Genomic DNA, 10,874 nt, shown 5'->3' with positions numbered 1-10,874 from the left:
CGCTTACACAATTGCAACGCAGCCCGAGAAGCAAAACATATTTCATCCTTGCAAATTACGCAAGCTAAACTTCCTCTGCTCCTCGTCATCGTCACAGCGGTGGAACATTTTACCTCCGAGTGCTTCCATTTCCTCTTGCTGTGAGGACTCTTTCTTGCGCTTTTGATGTTCTAGCGTTTCATTGTTTACCGAAATGCAACAGCATAGGGCACCGTTGCTTCCTCGCGGTGTTGGATAAATGCTAACAATAAGGTTCAGCACGACTCGCATTCCACCAGTGCGCTTGATGTATTATTGTTCAAGAGATGTATAGAGCGTAAGCATTTAAATTGTAGCTGTTGCTTGCAATTGTTACATTGGACCATTTAGGCTACCATTCTATCCCTATAGAGGGAAGTGGGGTTTCCTGAGTTGCATTATTGCTTCATATCACATATGGAGCCTTAAAGAACAAAAAACTGCAATTTGGAAATACTATGATTTGGAGCGGTATTACTGCAGTAGCATTTGTGCCTACACCATCATGATTGGTTTGTTGCTTAAGCTTTTTAAACCATATAATATTAATAAATAAGTTACTTAGTTGCTTTTACTGATGCTCTTGATTTACTCCTGTCTATCATGCGTCTATTTTTACTATCTGTTTAATTTGAACTCCTATCTTAACGCTTTCCATTACCGGCTTCTTTCTTCTAATTTCGCTAATTTCTATTCTTTGTTTTCTTTTTCTCTCTTTTTACACAAAGTTTACGGTAGTCTCTTTGCGCTTTATCTATTTTTTCTTATTTTTTTATTTTTAGAATTATAAGAATTATATTTTTATTAATTATTGTAATAATTTACACTATCTTTTAACATTTCTAATAAGACTAAAATAAACTGGTAAAATAAAAATGAAATCAAGGCAAGTAAAAACAAAAGAACTAGAAATATTAATTGAAGGTAAAGTAAACAATGTCAAATAATAAAACAACCAACATTGAATGAATATTGAAAAGATTTTCATTTAAAAATAAATGAAAGAAGTATAAAAGAACACAACTTCTTAACACAAACGAATAGGTAAAATGTGCTTAAGCAACTCGCAAAGCACTTTTCAACCAACCCACACAAACAGCGAAGAAGCCTCCCCAAAACGACCATCAAACGATGACGTCATCGGCGCACCAGCTGAACCCGTTTTTTTGTTTTCATACTTCCATCCAACTCTCACCTGTGCCTTTGGAAGCCTCTCCGTGGTGTTGGGCTCACTGTCATTCTCTCTATATATCTCTCTCGCTCTTTATATCAAACTACAGCCAAAGGGGATGAGAAACCGGTCGGTGCAAGATACCGCTAGGTGTGGTGCGGTTCCTCTCCAACACTCGAAAGCCACCCTTAACTGCTGCTCCGATCAACCTGTGTGTATGTATCACTGTTGCGCTCCCGCTCTCGCGCATCCATCGCGATCAACTGCATACCGCGCAGCCAGTCCGCGGCGTATATGCGCCACCATCTGCGCCGTCAGTTTTGAACCGGTCGCGCACTACGCAAGCCACGTACGCGGCCGCGCACAATTCGCTCGCAGTGTTTCGCGACAAACCCGCTCGGTACACACGCGCGCGGTGATTTTTTGTTTTTTGTTTTGTATGTGATCTTTTTGCGTGACAATTACGCTGCCCGGGGTGGGGGGAGGTAGAGGTCTGTGCCTATCTATCTCATTTTTGCAATCCCCGGGCGCTAATGTTAAAAACCGCACCAACCTAAAGGGTGCGTATATGTGTGTGCGTTTGCGTTGCTGTTGGGGTTTAGTGTGTAATTGTTTGTAGTGGTGTGGTGTTCTGTGGGCCCCAACCAACAATCCGCCGGATGACGAATCGTTCAAGCACGCGCGTGTAAATTAGAATAAAACCCAATTCCCGCATCCGCCCTGCATACGGTGGGGGCAAATGTTTCCGAGTGCTCGCTGATTGCACAAAAAAGTGTAAAAGAAAGAATTCAAACGAATGTTTTGCACCGCGTATGTCCCGTGCAACGGACAGCTGTGGTGGTGGATGATAAAACAAAGCAAAAAAACAACATACAAACCCTTCTCAGAAACAACGGAGGCTAGTATAAATTAAGCTCATTAATTCTGTTACAATACAAACAAAAAAGAATGCGCTCTGGGGAAGCTGCATCCACATTTAGCTGCAGAATGCAAAATATGTTGCCCTTTTTTGCCCCATCCTACAGCAAGCCGGACAGTAGGGAGCCTGTGCCTGTGTGCGAGTGTTTGTGTGTGGTATGCGGAAAAGGGCCCCGATATACGTATATTGGGGAATTGTTTCACACTCTAATTAACAAAGCAGCTGTTCAATAAACAATCTGGCAGCACAACCGAGCAAACACTGCGCGGCATATGGCCTAATGGGGAACGGAGTCATTTTATGCTGTAAAATAAAGCAGAAAACAGCACAGTTTTCGTTTTAACACTTTATAAGATTCTGTTGCAGCTCTGCAAACAGCCTGTTAGTTGACCTGAACAAAATGTAAAGTTGACTGCTTCAGGGTCACTTTGTAGGTGAACTGTGCCATTCTATTCCAAACGGTTGGTTCTTTAGCAACCGACCATGCATTCACCGGTGCTGGTGCTTTGCTTAGCAAGTTATTTGTAGGAGTTCCTCCTTCTCTACCTCCTTATCCGTCCTCCACCTCCAAGATACACGCAAGAAGCTGGTTGTTTATGAGGTGATGTGTGGGGTGTTTGGTGAACGTCTAGTGGCTTCGATAAGATCTGTTTGCCGCTCTCGTGTTGACTCAATTCTTTTTTATATATTTTTCCGTTCATTCACCCACTCATAACTTCAACCACTAAAGCACGTACCAAAGATACAAACACACAGGTGTTCGATGTTGTGCAAAGCACCAAACTACACTGTGAAGTGTGTGAAGCGTCTCCAGCGCATACCATACACACAACGAAATCAAAAAAAGCTCCTAAAACTTTTTCCATTGAATTGAAAATAATAACAAACAAATCCGTAAGATTCGGCTGGCTGCTGGCTGGCGGGGACGGAGCTTTCTTGCCTTTTTGCTAGTTTTAAGTTCATTATATTTCCGATCATCCGTCCAAAGCACCAAATACGGTTCGAGCACACGAGAGCACACGAGAACGAAAGACTCTTCAAACTTCATTAAGCATGAAAATACCCCCTTTTACCCCGAACATACGTTCTTCCTCAAAAGAATAACGGAGAGAGGAAATGGAAGGGCAAAAAAACGCACTAGTCAATCCATCTTCCTCCAGCAAAGCTTCATTCCGCTGCTTCCACCGCATTTGGTAGAAGTTTTGATTGCCCCCCGTCGCTCGCCGAAAACATCCCTCCTCTCCACTGCGTGTTGCTGCACTGTGCAAAGTGAGCTTATCGAATTTGGTCGTGCGAGGCAGCGGCGTTACCTCTCTCCAAAACACCCCGTGCGCGGAGCGCAATTATGAGCTTCCGGAATCGAAATAATTACATCAAGATGTACGCGCATGAGAAGCATACGTGAGCGCGAGGGTTGCGAAGAACCCTCACCTCCCCCCTGGGGTGGGAGAGGAAATAACAGGGTGGATCGGGCCGAGAACCTCGCCTCGGCATCATCGTGGTTTGTGGTCCAGGAGTGTGGTCCAGGAAGTCAGGTGGTGCTGGCAGGTTAGATGGGTTAGAAGCTTGAGAGTTGTGAGTGAAGTGAAATGACCTGCCAATGGGGTGTAGTTCGAAAGAATGTTCCGGGGAAGAGCAATAATACAACGCGCTCTGATAAACCAACCAAAATCTGTGCTAACGCTTCCCTCGGCGGCTACTCTCGATGGTCAACGGGAAACGCGTGCTGGCACTTTTCGTCGATTTAATTAACGTGAGCCAGTTTCTCTTTCATCTCATCCAGCTAATTACACATTTACTCGCTTAGAAGCTGAAGTCGTGCAAAGTTTTCGGTTGGTGTGTGTGTGAGTGTGTTCTAATATATGAAAACAAAAGAAGAAAATTGAGCATCAAAAGAAGTACAAACAAGAGGCGCTGCAAAAAACAGGCACCTTCAAAGGTTCTCGCTCGGAGGTGGAAAATGTGCTTTGCATTTGTGACTGAAATCAGCTGCAACAAACTACAACCTTCGGACCGTTGGGCAGCAGCTGGGCCAGCGAAGGCCCCGTAGATCGGTAAGTTCCAATCATCAACTGCTTACATCCCAACCTTTGCACACATACACACACACACACACTTCGTCTCATCGATACCGAGTGCACGGTGCGCACGGTGCATTACAAACAGGTCATTTGCATTCCACCGGTATCGACGAAGTACCGACGCATTCTGCCCAACCACAGTCACCACAGGCACGTTCGTAGGAGATATATATACCACTGTAGACACTCGTAGGCATGCCAGTAGAGGGTTCGCGGTGAACCCTCACGACCAAGACGGAGACGGTGACGACGACCCATTGATGAAGGTTTATGGGGAACGGATTTACGAGTCTCGATCTCGATTTCCCAATGCTCTCCAGCGTTCCAGCGTCCCCAGAATGATTCATCCTGGTTTGGTGTGTCCAATTCGTGGCAACCATATTTCTCACTTTCTTGCACAGACCCGCGCACCTACCTTTGCCGGTGTGCTTCCCCCCCAAATTGAAGCTGGGGAGGGTTTTGCAAACTTCCAACAACTCACAATAACTTCTCCAGACCGGTTTTGTGCGCTGGCTTTGGTAAGGTATGTGTGTTTGTTTTGTGTGTTTTTTTTCTGCCATCTTCTGGATTCTTCGTTTCGCGTGTTGAGTGCTAGTTACCAAAAAAGGCAAAGTGCGGATAAGAGGTGCAGGAATGCTGAACCATTGGACAGTAGTGGGTCAGGCAGTGCAGTAGATTGATTTTCTCGTCTACCGCATGGGGAGCAGCTTATTCTTATTGACAGGGGAAAGTTGTGCACAACAGATGAGAGAAAAGGGTGTATGCTAAAGGATGTGCCCCAAATACTCTGATGGGATATATTTTTGCAAAACTAGGCTCTACAACTCCAGCATATAGAGCAGGCAAAGGATATCTTTTGAGAAGATTATTTCAATGGTGACTTACGGTTTAATGTTGTCAAAGCACTATTTACATTACCTGCTTGGTAATATTTATTAATTTAGTAGAACTACCTCTCTTAAAAGTGGCACTAAGCGCCCTCTTTTGGGAAACTAACTTAGTACAAACATAAATCTGGCTCGCTCCACACCCTCTGATTAATTCTTTGTCTTTGGCCCTATTTTCCGACAACTAATTCCAATTACTATCACTTTCCCGATCCAGAACAAAATTCAATCACGTGTTACTAGAGCGGAACATCTCCAGACACTCACACATACATATACACAAATCCCATCCCATTCGACAACAAATTGAACGTCACCAAATTGTCGTCTTACATTGACCATTACCGGGCGGCCAAACGACCATCATAAATCATGTGGACGTCCTGCAATAAAGAAAGGACAAAAAAGATCACCCACTACCCCGCCACATTTACCCACCGTTGCGCGGATCAAATAAAAAGCTCGCCCGCTTCTTTCACGTCGCTTATCGCCGAGGTGGTTTAAAATCAGCCGATTTAGAAGCCATAATCCTGTCGGCTTTTGAGACGCTTCGTTCCCCTGGTTCCCTTGGGAAGGGATAAAGAAAAGGGGGGAGAGGGGAGACAGAACATGAGGCAGAGGACAGTCATAATTCAACCATTTCACTATCCTTTTCCGCGAACACACTCACACCGTTAAACCCAATTCGACCTCAAAATCCGTTTGCAATGCTGTTAACTTCCTGCTTTTGCTTCTCTTCACGGGAGATAGAGAAAGCGAGAAGCAAAAACACGCAAAAATGTTCCAACGGGAGTCAAGACGACATACAGACTAAAAAAGGAAAACCATAGATCCAAACGAGAATGAACCCAATCCATGCGTGGAAGAGTCTTTTTTCCCAAGTTGGTGGAACTTGCCAGACGAGGACGGAACAGGGAGCAACAGCATAGACGTGTACGTGCAGTGAGCAAAAAGTGGAAAAAAGTCACTCTCTCTCCCTACTGACATTCTTCAAATAAAACCGACTCACTGGAAGATAAAAGCAAAGCCACCGACATACCGACTTATTTCGGCTTGTCAACGGAATTCCGAATTCAAATTAACCCAACTTCCGCTCCCTTGATGCCGCAACCCGTATGCTTTGTAAGAGGAATCTTTTTGCATAGAAAATATACCACGCGAGCATTGTAAGGTATGGATTATGATAGATGAAAGCAAAAGGATCCCGGCCTTGGGTAGAGTGGGTGCAAGGAAGCGCGTCTACAATGAGATGAGAGTAACCTCCGCCGCATTGGTTCTTGACAAAAGTAGTAGAGTATCTTCCCAAAAACTTCTCAGAACTCCATCAGCAGTGTGCATCCATTTGCGCAGGAAAGATGTGACCTGTCGCTTGAAAAGGGAAAAGCTTTCACGGTGTTTTGTGACCCTAAAACTATTAGCAGCCTGCTTTTCGGACCACGCACATCCCCGTGAGCTGTTATGCACCATCGACTGCTGCATCTTGAGTATTTGAGCACGGCACAAAAGAAGTTTCATAACGGTTCATCTTTCCCCATTTTCCATGCTGTGCCAAAAATCCATTCGCTTCATAACATCCATTCCTTCCTTCACTGGTAGCGCATTGGTGCTGGTTAGGTTTGTCCCCCCATTGGCCGGGCTGCACGAGTTCGTTTGTTTGTGGCAAGCCCCGAGCTACATTTGCATCGGAACGGTCTCTACCTTCCTGCTAAGTTGTTTAGGGACAGTGCGCTACCCGCCGGGGAGGACCTAGCAGCGCAGGACATTCATATTCGATTCGAGCCGGAAATCCGGAAAAATACACACAGGGATAAGCTCTTCTTCTTTGCATTAGATGCACGTTACTACCCGGCACTACCGAGCGATTGTTTGGTAAATCTGTCACATACTGCATACTTTCACTTGTTTGGAAGCTCCTTTGCACACCCGGCACGGTTCCCGAGTGCTTCGTAGTGGATGAAACCGAGCACTTGAAAGGTTAAGCAGATTCAGCTTTGCACTTCAGCCCTACCGAATGCGGATAAGGGTTTTGTGTGTTTGCAATATTTGATGAAACATTTCTAACCTCATTGTTGTAATGCTGGGAGCTGATGAACGAGCAAAGAGTTACTGGTGTGATTTTTTGCTACCAGATGGCGTTGCAGCCATCTGTAGTGTTACTTAGAAACGTGCTACACATTTTACGCAGTACGGCCTCGTTTTGCCATGACTGCTAAATACTCAACAATACTGCAGCAACAAAGTAATAATCCACCACCAAACCTACAATGTGCTCTGAATGCGCCCCTAGAACTAACCGAAAATTACGGGTAATTAAGATGTGACTATCGAAATATGGGCTTCACACACAAACTCCATCAATCCGCCTTCATAAACGGTTTAGTATCCGCTCACAAAACCGCAGCAATTTATAGCGCCTCCTCCCCCGTCCATCCTGGCCTATCGATAGTGCGAGACATCACTGTTTTGTGCTGGTGCTGGCGCCGTGTGCGGGAACCGCACGTGACGGTGTTAAAGATACGTGCTCAAACTGTGAGGTAAAAATTAACATCGTGCCACTGCAACTCCGCTTGCCCGTGTTTGCATTGCACTGCTGTAAAAGTGTTACCAGTGTAGTAGTAGTATAGAATCGTGATACTACCGATTAACGATTCACATCAATACACGATTCACAGGAAAAACCTTCCCTTTCCAAACGATTGTGCCACATTTTCATTGTGTAAAATCCATGCAAACATCAGAATGGAATTTGAGGAAAGAAAAAACTGCCATTGCCAATTACAATTTCAACTACCCTCTCCGCTCCACTTCAACGGCGCTCCAGCGTCAGCAACGTTCACAGTAACCAGTCGCTGACGCTAGCAAACGTTCTGACGGATTTTTATGTGCAACCGCAAATGGAAATGATCCGGAATGGAAGGAATGGCGGGGCGAAAGTCAGCGGAAACCGCACCCAATGGCAATACGCCAAACCAGTGTGTTGGCAGAAATGGCGAATGGAAAAGGGAAGAGTGGTCGTAGTGAAATTTCAGGAAAACGGACACATGCAACAACTCAGTAAAGAGCAGCAAGTGTGGCAAGTGACGGGACGACTGTACGGATATTAGCCAGGGAAACGTGAGCAAGCAAGGGAAGAAAGAGCAAAGTGTGGCTTTTACCGGACGTCCTTATCGTGTCATAATTTCGTGAAATGAATGGGAAAACAATGTTAACTGTCGTTTGGTTTGCAATCGAGTCGATCGAAAGCGTGAAGTATGTATCACAAAGTCGGTCTCACTCACACCCGAACTTATTCCAGTTTAGTGTTGGGAATTTCGTTAAAAAAAAGGAACGGAACGGAACTAGTTCATTTTTCAAAAAGAACGGAACGTGAACCTGGGGTGCAAAAGAACCGACCCAGAGCTTAGAAGCCAAACTGTCTACGGGGGGGGGGGGGGGGGGGGGGGGTGTTATCATATCTGACACCAAATCTAGATGGGTTAAACCTATGCCCTGTAAGCTGTACCAGCTGTGCTAATATAAAGCATGCTTTTATTATCTAGGATTTTTTTAACTTTTTAGATGCGACGACCATTTTCGGTCAAAGCCTTCCTGTACCACTAATAGGCTTGGCTATCAGTAACTTATTAAATGCCCATAGCAGGATAATCATCCCAGCGTATGGGGGCACGATCCATTCGAGGCTTTTATCCATGCCGATGTTATTGAGTGCTACGAGTTGACGATTGTATCACGAGATTGACTAATTATTTGAATTTCACTTACTATTTAAAACAAATAATTTTTTCACACAAATCGTTTACCAGATCACGGCACTCAAACGGTTGTTGAATGGAACAGAATGCTTCAAATCGCATGGCCATATATTGGAATCATGGCGAGTGCCAAGATCATGTGGACATCGTGGCATAAACAATAAATACATTTTATTTTTCGTTGTTCATACTCGCATATTATAATACATCTTTTCCAACCCGTTCTGCCATATGAGTACAGATTTAAATCTTATAATAGTTATTTGTCTAGTTTTTTTTTTTTTATTCAGGAGTAACGGTCCAAAAAGGCCGTATTGCTTAATTATTTGTCTAGTTAAGACAAGCAAAATTAAAACAAAAAGTAGGATAGATGTTACAAATTGCACCATAATACCAAATGCAACTCCATTTTTGGTTTCGTTTATCACGATTTTTATAAACGATACGAGACGAAGTGCGATGAATATTCCTGTGAGGAATGGTAGAGTGCACAGGCAACACATACTGTATGGGAGAAAGAGTGAACAGTTATCTTGCATGCAGCAAGCAACAGCCGGACAAAGCCGGTTTTTTTTTCAAAGAACGGAACGCACGAACGATAGCACCTTGCTAACAATATTGAAGCGGCAAAGACCGGAACGGAACGTAGTGAACGGATCGGAATGAACGGAAAGAACGGAATGAACGGAACGAACGAAATGAACGGAACGGAACGAAATGAACGGACTGATCGGAACGGAACGGAATGAACGGAATGAACGGAACGGAACGAAATGAACGGAAAGAACGGAAAGAACGGAAAGAACGGAATGAACGGAACGGAACGATTTTGTATAAAGGATCGGAACGGAACGGCCTACATAAAGAACGGAACTTTTTTACTAGGTTCGGACCGGAACGGCCAACACTATTCCAGTTTGACTTCAAATGTAAATTCTCAAGGACCACAGCGGGTGCTTCATCTGGCGACACTGCTCAAGGTGGACAACACTGTTTCCGATGAATCGAATCGAAGTTGGTCTACTGCAACGATGATCAGGGGGTGATGCAACACCCTTGACCTGACACCTTACTAAATCCAAAACTACCGACCAGACACGGCTGTAGGCTCTATAATTTGCTTGGTTTATAATTTCATTGCCCAAAAAAACGACTCGCAAAGTGTACGTATGCAATCACTGTTCCAATTTAATTCTCATCAACTGGAGAAGGCTATTTTCGTATGGACACTAATAGCAGTGGGAACTCTTGCTTGGGCACTTCAAATATCTGCTATAAAAAAATATAGTTTACAGCACCAACTAACGCTCTTTTGCACACCTCTATTGCCTCTATAATATTCGAGAAATGCACTATTTTTACACTGTTTTGCCATTCCACAACTAAAACCCCTTTCTGCCAGCACTAACGACTATTTGTCATCCGTCACCTATCAGGCAGCACGCATCTACGGGTACGATTAGCACACAAACGCTCATTTACATTTCATTAAAGCCAAATTAATGGACCGTTAAAACTTTGTCGCTTCCGCGAATCTTTTCACACATCGGCACAGCGCCGCTGGATTGATGCAACCACGCTTTCCATCATTCTCACAGTTTCCATCAAGCAGTCAAGCCCACAATGAAACAGAAAGAAAACATCCCCCGTTTCCATTAAACGACCTATTACAAAAGGGTCAGAGCGGCTACTAATTGCACTAGATCGGGTAAAGAGGCAGCACCGAGGGAGAAGAAGCCGGCCATCCCACTCATTTTGCTGCTGACCATCGTCGCCGATCACCTTAGACATCTGCCCGTCACAACAACTCAGCAATTTTATGTGTGCGAAACAGGGGGTTTTTGTGTGTGGAAAACGAAGGTGCCTTCAACAGGGCGCCCATAACTGGGTTAATGAAATTTCGCCTCCCGCCTGCGGTAGCACTGTGTAAATCACTGCTGCGGCCATTTGGTGCGAACTAAACAGCGTACAGCGAAAAAGAAGGGAAACACAAAATTAAGCCATTCAAGCGTGACGCCGCCGTCCGTCGCCCGTGCATGTACACAC

At 44.6% G+C, this 10,874-nt stretch overlaps 1 protein-coding gene across 8 annotated transcripts in view; it reads left to right on the top strand.

Annotated features, from left to right (window-relative positions):
• Positions 1-1,497: 1,497 nt before the first annotated feature.
• The window catches only part of LOC120950873 (uncharacterized), an 87,805-nt gene continuing 78,428 nt past the window's right edge, over positions 1,498-10,874 (top strand). For 2 of the 8 annotated variants that reach the window (XM_040369251.2, XM_049607759.1), the window contains exons 1-2: positions 1,636-1,749; positions 3,892-4,162. The gene's annotated coding sequence lies outside the window, so the exon portion shown is untranslated. The other 6 variants (XM_040369254.2, XM_049607758.1, XM_049607757.1 and 3 more) reach the window with 6 other exon arrangements.

The sequence above is a fragment of the Anopheles coluzzii genome, chromosome 2 (assembly GCF_943734685.1).
Source record: "Anopheles coluzzii chromosome 2, AcolN3, whole genome shotgun sequence".
NCBI classification, from domain to species: Eukaryota; Metazoa; Arthropoda; class Insecta; order Diptera; family Culicidae; genus Anopheles; species Anopheles coluzzii.
Note: the sequence above shows the minus strand (reverse complement) of the source record. Positions and strands in the feature narration are given on the sequence as shown.